Source organism: Ambystoma mexicanum, chromosome 2q (genome assembly GCF_040938575.1).
Source record: "Ambystoma mexicanum isolate Mex_15411 chromosome 2q, UKY_AmexF1_1, whole genome shotgun sequence".
NCBI lineage: Eukaryota > Metazoa > Chordata > Amphibia > Caudata > Ambystomatidae > Ambystoma > Ambystoma mexicanum.
Window position 1 is genome coordinate 558742926 of NC_090924.1, and position 19973 is coordinate 558762898.

Here is a 19973-nt window from a genome sequence, read left to right on the forward strand (position 1 = left end):
CAGTCTTCATTTTAAGCTGAGGACTTCATGTGGTTATACTAAAGTAAAACCATGATGGCTATCACCACTTCCATGACCCATCTGCATGAGAAGAATCTTTTCATATATAAAGTATCAGTTGAAAGGGGACTTTTTTCTGGAAGTCGTGGTGGAAAACATACACCAGCACTGTGACAGTAGCAAATCCTGTGGTTTATCTGAATTCTTGTCGCATTTCAGTAACATAAAGAAGTAATTTCTGCCTTTGAAAACAGCTGTATGAATGATAATAGGATAATTGCAGCATTTAACTACTCTGTATCAAAATTCTTGGCCTCATTACAAGGTTGGCATTGAGGGAAAAAGTGGTAATAATTCCTTTACTGTCACTTTTTTGGCAGTTAATCAATTACTACCATTTTCCAGCACCACCAAACTATAAATTTGGACTTAAAAGTGGAGGAATTACCTCCAACAGCAAGCTGGAGGCAATTCCACCACTGCACCTCTACAAATTGGTGGATTTAGTGCAGAAATCGACTAAGAATTCCCCAAAAATGTGGAATTACACCTACCTACCACCACTTGTACTTCTGTGGTAAACCGACAAGGCCAAGTGGAGGTAACAATTATTGAGTTTGGTGGTAATTTGGTGAACATATTGTCAATTTATCACCAAGGTCTTAATGAGGCCCGTTCATTTCTGCGTGCAAAACAATCTGGCCCTCATCACATGCGGTAATTGCACTGAAAATTAGACCCAATGGAGAGTGGGGATTAACAGTTAGTACCCAATCCGTGATCCGGCGGTAATCCCGCCGGATGGGTGGGCGCTGTTGCATATAAAGTTGGGCAGTATCCCAGTGGAGATACCGCCCAACTGGTGATGAGGCCATCTGTCAGAAAGGTAGCGGGATCAATGGAGCAATCAAAAAGCTATAGGTGTAAGAAAAACTTCATAATTAAGTGTGTCAATTGATTTATAAACTTCCCAGCATGTATCACAGCATCCCAGCACATTTCCATGGTGGTATTACCTCAGGATAAATGGTGGTATTACATGCATATATCCATTCCCCAATAAAATACAAAGGGACCTGAGAATGAGAACTAAAACAAACTGATAATTGAGCAGAGATGCTGCTGCTCCCACCAATGGTAACTGTATTTCCATTTGGAGGTACTGCCACTTCTACTAACTCCAAACTAATAATGAGGTTTTGCGTTTATATTATTTCTGTTTCTTGTGTACAGATAATGTAAAGACTAGCAGTAGCAATGCATTTTTATATTATATTTATGTAGCTGAAAATTAGCTGGGAATCAGCCGAGTGCTGTTCAGCATGATTAGGATAGCATAAACAGGGAAGAGAATTTAGGGGCAGACGGTAATGCAGAATTGTGTGGGTACACATTCAAGTAAAACGTTAGTTCTGTTTTGAGTTGTAGATAGCCACGCCGTGACTGCCTCTGGGCCTAGGCAATGTCGAGGTGTGAGTCTGAAATCCTTTCCAGATCAGGAGGAGGGAGGGAGGGAGGGAGCAGGCCGGATTGCTATTGAGATGGAATTTTAAGGGGCCAGAGTGTAGCAGGACAATGACTGTTTCCGAGTTTCCTCCTTAGAGACCTTCCTGGAACTGAGTCTGCCAATGGCTCCATGTATGTTTTTGTGTCATTCTTTAGAGTTTTCAAAAGAATGGACAGACATGTTCACATTTTCTTGGGATAATTTGTAGAACATTGTAATGTATAAAGGTCATTACGAAAAATAAATGTTGAATAAGAGGAACACGTCTGCCTATAGAAATGCCAAAGCAATGGTCTGTCTCCCTGAAATGGTATTAGAGGAACATTGGGCTGTTGCAAGTGCAATTCTGCACGGTATTAGCACTATTGCTGTAAACATAATTTCAGTGCATATTCACAGCAGGGCAAGAGTGACTTAGTGCTTATACCACTCTGCATTAGCACCAGTGCAAACATTGCGTTGGTGCAAACCTAGATTCAAAGAATATGTTTATGGCACTTGGCTGTGGCAGTTGTTGCTCTAGTGAGAATACCATGGAGTATTGCACTTCCTCCAGTGCACAGTCTTTGTAATAATGCCCCAGAGCTGCACATGCACGAAGACATGTCTGTCTGCAAGGCACTGTGATGTACAGGTCCATGTTTACTCTGGCACACTCTCCTTTGAACAGAATCTGATGGCAGTCACGACTGCTTTTATAACTGCACACTATAACATGTCTCTTCTAAAGCCAAAACACAACCGCTTTCTCCAAATGACAGTAAAGCAGCAGTAAAATCCCTCCCTTCAAAAATTGAAGAAACACCACTTTGCTGTAAAATCGACTCCTCTGAACGTATTACCATAGTACAATGTACAAGGACGCACACACATATATGTATACGTCCGGGAACCTGTAGCACCGAGGACTCAAAATAAAATCAGCTATGAGATCGTCTTTAAAGGTGCCATACAGAATGTCTACCACTACCTGCAACATTCATTTCATAATATTGGAGTGTCTTTTGGGACACTGTCGCTGCCAATACCCTTGCAATGCACACACTATGTGTGGACTGCATTATTTTGTAATAACCATTGGTGCATTTCTTCCTAAGTGGTATTTATTCTTAGAATGTCATGTTTTTCACCAGTAGTATTTTTATCTCCATCCGTAATTACCACCAGCTGTAATGACAGGCACTGGTAAAGTGGTAGAACCTAATTACAACTTAGGCAAGAATCAGATTGCAGTGCTGTGAAGTATTATTATTGATAGGAGGATAATTTGCACTAGCAGTGCTTCTTCTGTAATGCGGATCCCTGTCTCTTTTGCACCCTAAGTCAAATTCGCTGTCTTTCCTGCACCACAATCTAGTCATGCAAAGCGTCTTGTTCTTTAGCGTGCCCATGCCATGGAAAAACACTTTATTTACACTTTAATGTCATTTTTAAAAAATCAGCTGATCTAAACAATACATTTAAATTTGATGTATTTTTCATGAGAATGTGTTTTCTCTTAAACAAATGGAAATTCTCAATTAAAATGCCCCTACCTAAACAAAATGGGGATAATGTTGCATTTTCGTGTTGGCATTAAAACAATGTATTCCTATGAAATCCTCCTGACTTTTACACATCCAAAAACATATTAGTTAATAGTCAGTACGCTGCCAGTTTCTTTATGGAAGCGCAAGCAGGGCTTTACTTATTGGAGAGACCTGGGCAAATGTAAGCTTCAGTGTATTGGTCTCTGAGACAATCCCTTGGCCTTATCTCTGCATGTAAGATCCACAACTGTAAGTTTCAGAAGTCTGCTTTGAGTGATGCAACATCTTGTCAACCTTTTCTATTGAGACCTGGTCCTCAGAGTTCAGAGTGGATTTGGCTTGTGTGGGTGGAGATGAGGCCCGTGCTTGACTCTTGGTGCCTGCAGTATATTTATGTGTCTTCTCTGATGCTATGTGCATACTGTGCAAGGTGCTGGCCCACAGTGCATGGTTGAGTGATGTGAGATTGCAGATGAGATGGTCCTTGCCAAGAGGGAACGTTGTAAGGTTTGCTGTCAGTCCCGGGTAGCTGTCTCCACAAGCATTAAGTAACAGCAATCTTTAGCACTGCAAGGTTTGTGCGGAAGAAGTGCGTCACTAAAAGAAATTAGATTTCAAATTTCTGACCGAATGTGTGCCAGCAGTAGTTATATAATGTGCTTATACATTTCATGGGTGTGGTCACAGATTACATTGCTCCATCATCATGTATGCAGCACATGTATCAGAGTGCAAACAGTTCATCCTCGTTCTTCAGGGTTCTGACAGAGAACCCAGTCATGGCCGGTGCTTTGTCCCCAGTGCTCAATGTGTAACCAAATAATTGCCAGAGCTCAACATGCTTATTATGAGACTGCCACCCAGTACCCTTGGGGGTGCCACCCACTATCAGTAGTGACACCACCCTCATCCCCTGCTGGAGCCAACCATTATGACTGCCACCATCTCGCCCTGCCCAAACTGCAACTGCATTAAGTGCCATCTCTGCTGGTTAGAGGCATAGTGAGAGAATGAAGATGGGCGAAGGACAGCTTTTAAGTTCGAAATTGACCAAAAATACATCAGGACACATACGTCTATTGAAAGGTTTGGTTCTCCTGTGTACATGGTGACACCGCAGACTTGGCTCCGGGAGTTATGTTTCGGCCCAGTCCTTAGACAGACCTCCAGTGAGTCACAGCATTGTGCTATTAGGCTGCGGAGGCTTGGAGAGTTATGTGCATGGGTGTCACAGGTAGAAAAAAAACAAAAAAAACAGGAAACTATCTTCAAAAAATGCAGATCTGCAGGCGGAAGATTGGTACAAGACTTCTCGTTCGTTATTTCAGGGGTAGAGGGCTGGGGAGAGGTGTGTGGGCTGGTCACAGGAGATCAGACTGAAGGTAAGCAGGGGACTTCCAAGAGAATGATTATTAAACGTCCAACTACTTGTTGCGCCTTGAAACACTTGTGTATAGGTGCGTTACAAATACCATATCATATCATATAACAAATGTACTCTTTGTACATCAATTCCATATTCTGTATTTTCCCCAGTCATTGCCATCATTATGCTTGTTGTGGGCAGACAGGACCATGTGCAAGCTTGTAATATGAATCCTGATTAAATAGTTTTAGGAAGCACAAAATGAGGGTTTTAGTGTCCTCATCTGTTGAAAGATGGAAATAACAGCTCGAAGAGTATAGGCGAAGAAACAATGCTCATTCCAATGTTTTTGCAAATGAATATACAATGAAATTCAAATCTTGAAACATTTATGTGAAGTCCTTTTGAAAATACAAAAAATATTGAGAAAAGCACAGAGAGGATTGTTTGGCAGAATCATCTGCAGTACCCTTGGGGAACACTAAAGGCAATTAGGACTACAAGTTTAAGCACAATTTCACCTTTGGTACAAGCCTGTAATACACAGTAAAGTGGTAGCAATGGCTGAAAAGCCAGACTTATCTCAAGAGTTTAAGTGAGCAGTAGAAAAAGTTACACAAAGGACCAACCAATACAGTGATTCAAGCAAACACTTACTCAAGGTTCCTTGGTAAAAGAATATTCATTTTTTTACTCAGTTAGAAAATTTTACTCTAGCAAAGCAGCTCAATGTCACACACTAATACACCACAAAAATCCAACTGGTAAGAAAATGAATATGTTTAGTTCCAAAATGAAGTGGGAGCAAAATGGCACTTCAGATACTTAATAAGGGAGGGAAAAGACAAGGGTATAAGAATAGACAGCCCAAATACATTCATAGGCAGGGTAAAGGGTTTCAGTTAAATAAAACCAGCAATTCCTCTCAATAGGCCTGGGCCAAAGTCAATGGAGCAGAGTCTTTTGTATATGATAGCACAGTTCTGGTAAGTAATGGGTAAGTCTTTGCCACAGAGATTAGAAGAATGTGGCTAGGCGAAAAGTTTGACGAATGTTTAGGGAAGGACAAGCCTTCATAGTTGAGGAAAGTTTCACGCACTTTCTCGATGGCTGAAAAGATTTCCGGACCGCGTTTGCACAGTACCTTGTCAATGAAGAAAGCTGTAGCTGAGGCAGTTGTTCCTGGCAGTTCGAGCAGATATCGCTGTTCTTGAGCTTCAGTCATGGGGACAAGAAGGAGGACATCGAGAGGTTCCTGCACTGCCCAGGAAAGAGGCCAAAAGCTGTAGCAAGACATCAGTTTAAGGTGTGAGTGCCTTAAAGTCCACACGCTGGTTTCCTTCCCTCTGGCTATCCGGTTTTCAACAGCACTCTGATGCAAATTCGACCAGATATGGATGTGTCCAGGTGGCTTGTGAGTTGGTTGTTCTCACCAAACTCGAGAGAAAAAGTTAACCTTGAAGGGCTTCTCTGTCGTCAGAGTTTCAGGCAATTTGGACATGCAGCAGGGCTTCGCCGGTCATCCAGGAGTTGCAGCAGTCCTCTTCCTTCCTCCCGTCTTGGGTTCATTTGTTCCCGTGGTCAACTCTTCTTTCCGAGTCCCAGAGACCTGCTTTTAAACAGTTTTCCCCCATTCATTCCAGCCTGGCTGTCACGCACCCAGTGGGTGGCTGTCCTTGCCAGACAGCTAGACCGCCAATCATGCCAGAGTGCATTCAGGTCTCCTAGGAGACTATGCACAGGGAGTTTTGGGCACCTCCTTCACATCCTGTTTACCCCAGACACTCAGGCGCCAGAGGAGGGCTTCAGCACTGAAGCCCGCCAAAGGCCAACAAACAAATGGACCAAACTTGGTTTGGCAGGCAGGGCCAAACACAAGAAGGACCTTTCCTAAAAAAATGGCGAAATAAGATGACCAGGGTATGTTTTTACAGATAGTTCTTGGGCGCCATATTGAAAAAAATGGCTGCGCCGATTTTTAGCTACCGTTGTGAAAAATCATGGTAGTTGATCTAAACCACTGCCACCAGCCATTTAAAGTAGGAAAGGGTAACATTTTACTGTTACACACATGTTTTGACTCAGGGGAAGCTAAGCAACCCCTCCAGCACTCTATAGGAAGATAGTGTGTGCTTGGTCAGTACATTTAAAGAGATTAGTAAAGTCAATTTAACTTTACATGCTCTGGGAGACAGTAGTCAGTCCCAGAAAAGGTGTTTAAACCTTGATAAATCTGAAAGACAACCCTGTGCCACTGCACTGAAGGTGCTGTGTGACACACAGAAAAATATGATGCATATGGAGTTCTTTTAAAACTCCATAACCAAAGAACACAAAAGTAAAACACACATCAAAATACACGAAAGAGTGGGAAAAAAGGCTCACACTCTTTCCAGGGAAAAAAATCAAATCCCAGAAATCCAGCAAAGTTTCTGGGGGTCTCAAAAGGTAGGGGAAATTAGCGCATATTGAGAATTCTCCCTAACACTCGTCCCCCCCAGACTAAGGGACAGGAGGATTTAATCCACTCCTGGATGAAACTCCTTACTCCAGTCAGTCAAACCTCCTGGAGAGACGTTCAGCATTTTGGTGGTGCAACCTGACCTGTGTTCAATGGTAAAATCAACCCTTGCAGGCTGATTGACCATCTCAGTAGTTTTGGGTTTTCCCCTTTAATTTGCATCAACCCTCTCAAGGGTTGGTGGTCAGTCTGAATCACAAAAGTAGATCCATACAAGTATGGTCTACATTTCTTCATTGACAACACAGTAGCAAAGCACACAAGCACAATGGTTGCCCAACCTGTTTCTGGTTCCTTCAGCTTCCTGCTGATGAAGCAAATGGTGTGTTCCCTACCTTTCTCATCCAGAATATTAAGGACTGCACCTATACCTGTATTTGAAGCATCTGTCTGCACAATGAAGGTTTGGTTATAGTCAGGAGCTCTTAGGACTGGAGCTTGAAAAGGGCTTTATTTAGGCCTTCAAATGCTTGAGTGCACTCCTCATTCCACCTGATCTTTTTAGGGAATGTTGGAGAGGAGATCACATTCAAGGGAGACGCTATGGTCCCATAGTTCTCAGTGAAGTTCCTATAGTACCCAGTGAGGCCTGGGAAGGCTCCCACTTGGGCTTGAGTAGTAGGGATGGCACAGTTTTGTACAGCTTGTACTTTGCTAAGCAATGGCCTGATTTCACCTCATCCTACCTCATGTACAAGGTAGACCACTTTACTCTGACCAATTTGGCATTTACTAGCCTTTGTCGCTCAAGAGCCTGGAAAACAATATCCTAGGTAGTCAACATGTTCTTTCCAAGTAGGGCTGAACACTGCAATGTCATCCAAGTATGCCATGCAGAAGTCCTCCATCCCATTCAGAACTTGATTAACCATCCCATGGAATGTAGCAGGTGCATTCTTTAATCCAAAAGGCATTACCTTAAACTCATAGAGGCCTTCTGGGGTTGAGAATGCAGTTTTCTCCTTGGAATAGTCTGTCAGTGCTATTTGCCAATAGCCTGAAGTTAGATCAAATGTACTGAGGTATTTGCCTGAACCAAGTTTATTCACCAATTCATCTGTCCTTGGTAAAGGGTGGGCATCTGTCTTGGTGAATGCATTAAGAGCTCTATAGTCCACACAGAATTTCAACTCCATGGATCCTGCCTTTGGTACTAGAACAAAAGACTAGACCAGAGGGCTCTATTACCCGAGATCAAGCATCTTGTTGACCTCCTCCTTTATGTGGGATTTTACGTGATCTGACATCCTGTAACCTCTGTTGTTGACAGGTAAACAGTCACCATTTTGAATATCATGCTGGCCCCAAGGGGCCAAGCCTGGTGATAGTGAAAACGGGGAGGCAAACTGATTTGACAGAAACTTGCACTCCTCCGGTTGTTCAGGTGTCAAATTAGACGAGAGATTAACTCCTTCTATGTTCTCATCTAAAGGCTGGCCTCTGAGTAGGTCAAGTAGAGGTTCACTCTCCTCCTCTTGGGCTGAAGCTAGAAGCAAAGCTCCCACTTCGGGTCTTGAGACATAGGGCCGCATTACGACCTTGGCGGCAGCCATGCCGCTATTGGCGGCATTCTGCCGCCGAAATCGTGTCTGGGTTCCCAGAATGTGCAATTACCGGGCCATTCCTCCCTCCAAGGACCCAGACCCGGACCTTCCCCATTCCCATTCAGCCCCCATAGGGCTGAATAGGAATGGGAGAGGGAGCAAACAACGGGCCGATTACGAGTGGCCCGTTGTTTGTTCCCTCTTCCCCTCGCGGGACCCGGTAAGCATGCCGGGTTTTACCAGGTGTGCTTATCGTGTCCCGCGAGGGAACCTCGTAATATGGCGGAACAGGTTTAACGGGTCCGCATCCTTTTGCGGCACCAGTTAACCCATTCCGCCAGGGTCGTAATGAGGCCCATAAGCTTTTAGACGGTTGGTGTGAAAGACTCTGGGAACCTCCTTAGGATTGCCTAAATCCACCAGATAGTTGACCTTTTCAAGTTTACCCACAACCTTGAAGGGTCCTATCCATTTGTCCTGTAAGGACCTCTGCCTTGTAGGTTCCATAACTAGAAGTAGCTGGTCTTAAGAAAACTCAACCATGTTGGCCTTCTGGTCATGCCAATGCTTCACCAGAGCCTGACCTGCTTTCAAGTTATCTGATGCTTCTGTCATCATGTGTGACATTCTCCTCCGGAGACCTATCACATAGTCAGTGACTCTCACTGGCTTGGGGGAAGGAGCACTCTCCAACCCCTCCTTAATTAGGGACAAGGGGCCTCTAACTGGATGGCCATAAAGAAGTTCAAAGGGACTAAATCCTACTCTCTCCTGAGGGACTTCTCTATAAGCAAAGAGAATGCATGGCAGTAAAAGGTCCCACTTTCTTCTAAGGGGTTCCTCTAAAGCACTTATCATGCTCTTCATTGTAAGGTTGAACCTCTCTACCAATTCATTTGTCTGAGGATGGTAGGCATTTGAGAACTTGTAAGTTACACCACAGTTTTTCTACATGACCTGCATGTAGTGGGACATAAAATTGGATCCCCTGTCGTCGGAGATAACCTCCTTAGGAAAACCTACCCTGCCAAGTAGGGCCTTAGCAACAGCCTGAGCTGTAACAGTTCTCATAGGTATTGCCTCAGGATAACTAGTAGCATGGTCGACTACAACCAGGATAAACCTGTTTCCTGAAGATGTAGGAGGGTATAAGGGACCAACAATGTCGATTCCTACCCTTTCAAAATGAACCTCCACCACTGGGATTGGCACCAAGGGTACCACATTCTTGGCTCCACCCTTGCCAGAGGTTTGGCAAGTGTGACAGCTCCTACAGTACGTATCTACATCAGCCCCTAACTTGGGCCAGTAGAAGTATAAAGAGAGCCTTTCCTTGGTCTTCTTGAAACTCAAGTGACCAGCCAAAGGTATTTCAATGGCTAACAGTAGGAACTGGAGTCTGCTTTCAAGAGGCACTATAAGTCTTCTGTTGTCCCCTGGGATAGACTCAGTCAGTTCACTGTAGAAGAGGCCATCTTCCCAGTACAACCTATGCTTCCCTGGCTCTTGCCCATCCAGCTGGGAAGCTGCCTGTTGCGAAGGCCTTCAAGAGTAGGATACTCTGTTTGTCCTTTGCTGAAAACGACCCTGCTGGTTCCACCTTCTGCCAGTAAAGACTGCTGCTAAGGATGGTCTGCAGGATCCAGATGTCCAAGGTCCTATTGCAGCTCTGATTCCCCAGCAGCTGATTCAACCACACAGGGTTGTTCCACACACTCAGCCTCAGCTGGTGGAGGGATCACAGGTGTGATCTTGGACAGTCCTCTCGGGGATGTCATTGTTGGAAGCACAGGAGTGCTGGCTGGTTTCTTCCCGGAGGTTTTAGGTTGCCCCTTTTCCTCCTTCTTCTTTGAAATTGCAGTCAGTAAGTCCTGTGGACTAGGAGTTATAGTTTTCTCTATAATCTCCTCTGGAGAGCCCCTTAAGATACTCTCTCTGGCCTTCCTAGTCTGCACCTGTTTCCTTTTGCTGGGAGGCCCGGGGGTGCTTGATACAAATCCAAGAGTTTTTAAGTCCTTCCCCAACAGGACTCTGCCAGGTACTTCACTCTGCACACTTAAAGGTATCTTGACAGTCATATCATTACACTGGATGAGAGCTGGTAACTGTGGAAGAATTTGTACAGGGCCTCCAGCAAGCTTAGTTAGGAAGTAGGGTGCTTTAGGAACATTCTCTTCCTTGAAAGATGTTTCATCAACTACAGTTATGCTGGCCCCATTGTCTCTGGAGGCAGGGGTCTCCTGACCATTCACAAGAACACTGTCTTTGTAATTGTCACGATGCCCGCTCCCGGGGAGCCGGCTCAGGCCCTGCGTCCCCGAAAGCGGACATCAAGTCCCCGGGGAAGGTCCCAGCAACCCCTTATAGGGGCCCTTTGGACAGCGTCCTGGCGCCTATGGCACCAGGCGCATAGAAAACGTCAGTCCTGGCGCCATAGGCGCCAGGCTCATTATGAAAGTGTTTGGGTGCACTTACCTGATTCTCACCATGCTGCAGAACCCCGGCCTCCTTGAGGCCTGAAAGGAACTACTTTACCTGTGGGACTCATTTACCACCCGGGCATGGTCGGGGAAGGATACATACCTGATTGGAGGAAGGACACATTCTAGGAACTTCTTCCAAGGCTATTTAAACCACACCCGATCAGCCACACGTGCTTCGCGTTGTTCTGCATCTAGCAGCTGGACGCTCACCGTGTCTGCTCCTGCATATTGACTTCTGCCACACCTGCCAGCATCCTGAATCACCTGCAAAGGAAGGGAACAAGAGAACAGAAGAAGGAAAAGGCCTCACCTGCTAAATCTGCATCCCAGAGACATTTCGCCGACAATCCTGAAAAGGAAGACATTTATTTTTAAAAGCACATCGCATCGATCGCTGCAGCGCCGCATTCTACTCACCTTTACAGGGCGCCTCCATGTTCAGCAGCGACCATCCGGATTCGCAGTCGCGCCCCCGCGCCTAGGGAGAAAAAGACAAGAACAAAGGTGAGAGAAAGAAGGGAAAAGGGAAGCTAAAACTCCATGTCAAGACTTACCTGTTGGGTCATTCCCTTTTCATTTCGGGTCCGCGCAGCATCCAGGCATTTTCGGACCCCAGCCCTTAAGGGGAAAAAGATATCAGCGTTAATGAGTGAATGAAAAGACATTACCAAAACACTCATTAAAGACTTACCTGATTTCCACAAGGATTTCACCGCTCACCTCGGGTCGGTGCCTGTTCCCCGGCATTCCGTACCCCGGCCCCTATGGGGAAAAAGACACTAGCATTAGAACATTAATGCATGGACACAAGGGGAACCACTTATAGAAAAACTTACCTGGAAGCCAAGCAAGTTTGGTTCTCACCCATCCGAAAATCCAGTGATGTAACTGGATACCAACGCGCCCCTGCATCAGAAGCAGGATGGAGAGCTCGTCCTTCCAGACCCTAAGGTGAGACGCTACGGGGAAGCACAGAAGGGTTTTGAGGAGGGTGAGAGGGGTAAGTGGGAAGCCGATTGCATTACCCCGCAGACAGTTAACCCCCTATTCTCACCTACAGAAGGATACTTCTGCGAGTCAGACAAGCCAGATCTGGGGCCCGGTCCAGTCCGTCTTCCGAACCCTGTGCATCACCTTAGACGAGGTCACAGCAGCGCGAACCAGGCCAGCGCCCCCGTGGGAGTCAGGTGAGCGTTACAGTAATACTCTTTAGTATTGTCTGGAATAGAGTTATGCACGTTTAAGTTCTGTTGTTCCCACAGACCGAGGGATACCAAAGAAACACTGGCTGAAACTTTCATGGGTTCCTCAGCCAGTAAGTGAAAGTTTCCACTTGCCATTGGTACTTCATCCACTGGGGAGAAGGCTGAGGAGACAGTGTGGACCCCTGAAGGTTTACCATTGCATCTGGGATACCCTTTCACATGGTCAGGTGACCCACACGCATAACATTCACAAAATGTCTTTATGAATGGGGGTTTGTTCTGACCACCTTCTGGTTTGTCCCCAAAATGTACACTAGCCTGATTTGGTTTCCCTTGTGGCTTACCCTTGTTATCCTTGTGGCCCTCTTTTGGAGTGGACATATTAGAATTATCTTTGATATCTTTCTTGTGCTGCTTCCCCTCATCCTTCTTCTGAGTTACCCCAGAATCCTTGTGAGTAGCCCTGTTGGAACCCCACAAGTCAGCAGCCCTTGCCAACTTCTTTGGATCAATTTCCTTAGAGTCAGCCAAGTGCTATCTCAGCTCAGGAGAGCAGGCATCATAAATAGATTCCAACATAATCAGATTTCTCATACCTTCATAAGTGTTCACTCTGTATCCCTTAACCCATCCATCTAGGTTTTTCAAACATTCAGTCACCCAGGTAGCCCAAGGGCTTTTTGAGGGTTTTAAATCTCTTAAGATACTGAGAAGGGGTCTTCCCAAATCTAGCTATCAAAGCTAGCTTCACAGTTTCATACTCCTTTCTGTCTATATCCCCCAACTCCATTACCACATCAGTTTCAACAGGGGGTAGCCTAGAAAAAAAGCCAAGGAATCAACTGATTCCCGGTGATGTCTTGAATCCCATGGTTATATTGAAAAGCAGCCATCCAATCCAAAATATCAAGCTTAACCACATACACACTTACTGCATCTTTGGGCATGCACAGCCTCTTAGGACTGGAAGACCTAGAGGACTCTGGGAGAGAACCAGTTTCAAGAGACAACTTTTCATTTCAAGTGCATGATTGAATTCCATTTTTCTGAGTCTAAGCTCTTAATGCTTTGTTTCAGTTTGAGTTTGGATTCTTTTAAACTCTAACTACAGTCTCAACTTTTCAAGTGAGACACATTCAGGACATAGATTTGGGCCTGATGGGGTCCCTGTGGTCAAAGGTTGAGGCCTATGTGCAGGTAATACTGGACCTGTCAATGGCTATCGAGGGAGGGATCTGTGAAATGTTCGAAAGTAGCTAGTGCACAATGAAACCCGATGGAGAGGCGTTGAATGGAACATTGAAAGCAGCCATAACAGAGATATGTACACTCCATAAAAAGATGACCAGTGAAGTTAATGGATGGCAATCAAGTGGTTGGTTGGATAGCATGTTCGCATATCATGCCTAAAGGATAACACAGGGTTTATATGGGTGGGGGAAACTCTTGATGGCTGGGAGGAGATCGGGGGAGACATGACAACCTTGGAAAAAATGTGGATTCACAAAGATAAAGTAGCAGAAAGGGAATGAGAGGCATGAAAAGAGTTTGTTATTGATAGATCAATAAAAGGGGGGAATAATGTAATACAAATGCAAGTTCTGCATGGTGAAAAGGTGCACACTTATCAAATGCGAGATTAGCACTGTCAATGTGGTGGGGCTCCTTTTGTTCATTGCACAAGTTAAGCCCAAAATAAAAGTGATTTACACATAAAAGACATGCAGGGGCAGTGGTAAGTATAATCTAACTAGGGGTAGGCTAAATAGGCCTTGTAGCATGCCTTTCCAGCCACTGTGCATCTGCTTTTTATTAATCTGCAACGAAACCACAGTGGCTGGTAACACATCGCAGGTCCCACAATCCCAGGCTGGTATGGTAAGAAGCAAAACAGCTGTTATTTTTGGAGGTCACAGATTAAAATCCATGGGTCCCGCTGACAGGCATGGAGGGCATAACTATTTACTCATTCAAAATAACTTGCAAAACATGATTTTTAGATTGAGTCAAGAGAACCACAGCGGTTTCAAATTGCCTCTTGGCAAACTTTGCGTGGGAAGAAGGTCGAAGTGTCCTTAAGATGCAACATTTGTATAGAAGTACGTCTGTGGTTCAAGGCTCTGGCAATGTCCTGGTAGGGAGTGCTTCTCACTTAAATGAGGTCTACGGGGCAGACAAATAAAGAACCGCTGGTCATCTCAAAATGTTTCAATGAATTGCCATTACAATGTGGGAAATGGGGGTTGGATTGTGACGCCACATATTCTAATTGTGGGTGGTGTGGGAAGGTTTGTGGACCCAATTACCAAACATGTCTGTTTTTCTATAAGGGTCTGATGTGCAAGCACCAATCAGCTCGGTGTGGGGAGATTTTTTCTTGTTGCAAAATGACTAATGTTAGCTCGACTATCATAAAAGTCTTAGATTTAGGGGTGTTTCTTTAACAGTGCCTTTTCATGCAGTTCTGTTCTGAAATCGGTTTAAATATAGCTGTCCAAGGCACTGAATAAACCTGTGTTACTTCTTGCCTGTGTACATGCCTTTTTTGACTACTTTTGTAATTTTTACTGGTGAGTTTCGAGGCGACCCCTGACACACCACCGACAAAAACAATAAATCAATGGATAAATGCAACAAAAATACTAAATGGGTAAGTAAATGCTATACATGCAAAGAATAAAGGAAGTCCAGATCAAATACATCACTGTTGCAATGCAGCAAAGAACATCTCATCTCACCAGCAGTCACTGAAAAGCCATGTAACAGTCAAGGAGAGAGATCTCGGTGGAGCGATGTGTCCATCCTCCAAGTGAAGCTTTCTACCTGACTGTCTCAGTGCACTCATTTTAAGCCCTCCACAGTTGAGGGTGGCACCTTCTAGAACCCTCTGGCTCTTGAAGTTTCAACCCATAAGCAGCTCTCACGAGCCCCTGGCCGGAGTGACCCATGGTAACCTTCAAAGAGCAGAACTCTTCCCTCTCTCAAGAAAACATGAAAACACCATAACTTATGCTCAGTTTTTACAATATCTATGGTAATGTTATTGAGTAGCAGCCGGCACCGGCTTATTGTAGCACATTCACACACCTTCCTCCCAAAGTGTCCTTAGATGAGCGCTGCAGTATAACATAAGCAATGAATAGGGTTGAAAACATGTTTTCCTGTGGAATAATATGAGCACCGTTGAATATCAGCAGAATAGTTCACATCAAGTGCAGATTCCACTGCGGCATGAAGCAAATGTCCCCTATGGCTTTGAGTGTACCAGAATGCACTACACACAAGCACTGTATTTTATTTAAAAGAATTACAATGCTGAACACTGATTGTTCCTTAGCACTAAACTGGGCCTCGCTCCACAAATGTGCTTGCCATATGCAACCCAAATTTTTTATTTTAAGGGCAAACCATAGTTCAGAGCCCAAGAAGCATTCTTCTTTCGCATGTACAAACATGCATTATCATACCCCATGCAATGACTGCTTCAAAGCATACAAACAAGCATGATTTTTTTTTTATGAAAGCATGAAAGCATGCACTCTAAAATCACAATAGACCATCTATTTGCACACACACGCATGAACTCTGTATCCAGACTAATCTCACAATCTCCTTTCTTGCACAAGCATATTCTCCGTACAAACAAACACATACAATCGCCTTCCATAGGTACACACAATTGCGCTTGCTCTTTGATTTTAAATATGCACACACACACATGCACTCTTTTTAGAAATACATAGGAGCAGATACAGTGAGTGAGCAGCTTCATACAAATGTGGGAATAAACATCCTCCAGACTTCCACACCCTCGGACTTCTGGATTCCCTTATCTGAGCACCTGCACTCGGTCACTTTTGAACATACTAGGTCAACATTGTTTTTCCACATTGTACAGTTGGAATTTAGAAATGCCACTTAAAGCAGATGTACTGCCATCAATTTTGAGCTTTAGAGCAGCATTAAAACGTCCAGCACTTCGTTGTTCTGTCCAAATTCCAATTTAACAGAAGTCTCACGTTTCTCATGAAGATGCTTCAGGAAGACACCAAGTGCTGTTTTTGCTTGGAATTCTGGGACTAGTATGTATCCTACATACCGAATGGAAAAAAAAACTACAAGTCATAGAATCCGATGGGTAAAACACAGGACTGGATGGCCTTACCCATGACCACGAGATACTTAAGATCTTCATTTCATTAAAAGCTCCTTTTCACAAGCAATTGAATATGTCTTGGACCTACAATGTTGCCTCATAGAGGTTGTGATGGTGGGGTCCACAGCACACGTGGGGCTTCTGGTACATAGCCACCTTAGACATAACACTGCTTGGCATACACATACACAACATTGCCACAGTCACCTGCACTGTTTGTCCTTCCTAAATAATGAGACTACAGTTGCTTGGAATGGATGATATTGATGAAAGGTGTGACCTGACTGAAACGTAATCCTTAATCAAGAACAGCTGACAAATGCAAGTTGCGTAATCACTTTTTTTGTAATTTACATTGTTGGGCTCTATGAAAAGAAACCCTTATTTAGGAAATCTTCATTCAAGGCCACTGTTTTTATTAGATAGGCCTCAATATTTTCCAAACACTGACGCATTCAGTTTGGAGTGCTCCCGAGTACATCAGTTATTCCGGTCATTTGCTGAGGAAAACCATTGCATTCTATTTGTAGGTCCCTCCAGTGGATTCCTTTTTCTGGTCACTTCAAGTAGCCAAGTCCAGGTGTCCCCATGTCTGCTGTGTATAGGAAACAACAAAGATGACAGGGCCACCTGTGAACACCTGATGTGGAAGTGTGATTTAATTTCAAAGGTGTTTTGCTAGTCTTTGTCCTCATTAGCATCCTACTATCTCTTGATTTTGGACCATACACACAGCATTTTCCTCTATCAGAAAACGAATTCCTCTCTTACGTAAAGAAGGAAACAATCATGTTAGTGGGGAGAGGGAACTGTGGTGTGATTGCAGAGAGCACATGCAGTCATTTTGTGATGGATGCAGCGATGAGACGGAGGCACCGAGCAGGGAGGGGCCATACTCCCAGTAGAGCAAGCTGAAGCCAGATCTTCATGGGCTGCAGCCAGTTGTTTCATCAGAAGATCTTGATATACTTGCTGGGAGCATCCATGGCTGCTGACTATAAGTGAGCTTTTGGCGAGAGAGGAACCCTGGCACAGACTTCCACAGGACACAGCACAGGAGCAGCAAAAACACGGTCTACATACAGTATTAACATAAGATTTCCCCCTCAAGGTTTCCTGCTGTCTACGCCTGCAATGTTTGAACCTCAGAACCTGTTGACCCACAAGAGCTGGCACACAGTCCACCCACTAAAATACCACTTTTTATTTGAAGCATAATACAGGGCATTCATCTGTATTTGTCTTACACCGAATGAGTGGGGACTAGAATTTGTACAGTTGTAATAAATCGTTCATGTGTAAATAAACAAGAAAATACAATATATAATTTCTGTGTTAGATACTATGTTGTGTATTATGTCACTCTATACCCTTGGGTAGAAGGAATTCAAGTGATGGGGTCTCTCACATTGCATGGTCTGCTGCTAGAGCAACAGCTGCTTATCATCTTTCCTCTGCTCTATGCTGCTTTGAAGGCCATCACAAGACTAATGTGATGACTTACACTGCCCAAAGAAGTGCCAGTGCTCAGCCCAGCCTACCGAATAAGTCCTAGGGCTGGACACCACTAAAAACTGTCACAAAGTAAGCAATGTGTGTCCCCCCTCACTGCTTAGCCCCTGATGCCCACACGATTACCACCTACCTGTAGTGAACATAAGGCAAATCCATCCATGCCAACAAGTCTGTGGATCCCACAAGTGTTAAGAGGTACACGAGGTGTCCACTACAACCCTACAGGTCTTGCAGCACCCCTCTGCTCACCTCCTACAGTTGTCCGTTCATATCAGGGGTGTTGGGGCTGGATCACACCAACTCTCAATGAGTTACCATTGAAGGATCAATGGAGGAATCCGCCATGGGCAATCCCTTCACACCAGATGCCAAATGGAAACAATTCCATTCACAAAATGGCATCCATGGCTGTCAAGTGATTGCTGTCTTCCCAGCATCGAGGTTTACAAAAAATCACTGAGGAGGATCTATGAACCTCATGGAAAATGAATGAGATTGGGGTGTATATGCTGAGCTTTTTTATGGGGTATATTATATGATAAAGTAACAGCACTTCTCACAGATTTGCCATCATCTTACAGCATCTTCCGAAAATTCAGTGATGCATTACACATCAGTAACTGCGATCAGTGCATCAGTAAGACCATGTTGGGCATGTTCTTTTAAAACAAGCAACAGAGTTAAAAACCTTTCGGTAGTTTATGTGGTGGAGGAAAGTGATCTATCTGTATTGCACTATCCCTGTTCTCTTCCAACCTCCTGCTCATCCCATCACATTTAAACGGCTCTATTTTGAAGATGGTTGCACATTTATTCCTTGTGCATTCCATTTAATCGCATGCGCTACTTCACCTGTGGCACTCTCTACTTTTCCTAAGCTAAATCATTAGCCCAGAGATCTGTGTAAAGCTCAGAGAGCTTTTTGTTGTCAGGTAGTTCATTACAGAACCCAAGCAATTACTCTTAAATTACAGGATTTCCGGGTCCAGGGTATCAACACTTTCACGTAACAGGTTGTTGTAGGATCACCACATAACAGAAGGTGAAGACACTGGATATATGCCTGAACCAAACATTGATCATGCAAGCCCAGGTAAATAGCCTGATCTCTGCATCAGCATAACACATCAAATTATTATCCCTGATAAGGCCCTATCTATCTAAAAAAAGTTGTCGGACTGTAGCCCGAGCTATCATTAGCACTAACTTTGATTACTGTAGTAGCCTCCTCGTCAGTATTGGCAAAGGGGACTGTGCTAGACTCCAGGTAATCCAGAATATTGCAGTGAGGGTTGTATACTAATTGACCTTTTCAAAATTGACCTCAGGAAAATTGACCTTGGAAAAATTGACCTAATTTAGAAGGTCAATTAGGACATATATGCGGGGGGAAACCCCCCGCAAACCCCACACCCAATCCAAAACCCCCTGCAGCCCTCAAACAAATCCCCTTATATTATTTATAATCCAAAACCAACCCAATACATATATAAAAAAACTAAAATGATATAAAGGTCAATTGTGCAGAAGGTCCATTAGGACCACTATAATTAGGTCAATTGTGCAAAAGGTCAATTGTAAAAGGTCACTTTGGGTAATACCGCAGTGAGAGCAATAGAAGGATTGAAAAAAAGAGAACATATCTCTGAAACTAGAAAAAAGCTAAACTGGCTACCTATTGAAGCCAGAATAGATTACCACCTGTTGATGATAACACAAAGATGTCTGGCAGGGATTACCCCAGAGTGTTTGCCGGGAGCTTTGAGGAGAAACCCAGTGTTGGGAGCATGACCTTAGAGCATGTAATACAATCCTGCCCGATCTAAGAGAGATGATATCGCAGGATTTGTTTAAGAAGAATTTAAAAAACGCAGCCTATTGTGGAATATCAGCATTTACTTTACTTGCATCAAAGTTGATTAGAAATAGCCCGTCAACTGTACCTAAGCGTGATAGTGCTGCGTAGCGCATGCCTTCTTTAAAGACTGTGCCGCCAATATCTATTAATGCTGTATCTAGGGTAAGATCTTGTGATTTGTGAATGGTCACTGCGTATGCTACCGTTAGTGAAAATTGCTCTCTGTGTACATACATGTCTTTGAAAAGAAGGAAGCAGGCTGTTGAGCGTCCTATTCTTTTAACTTCTG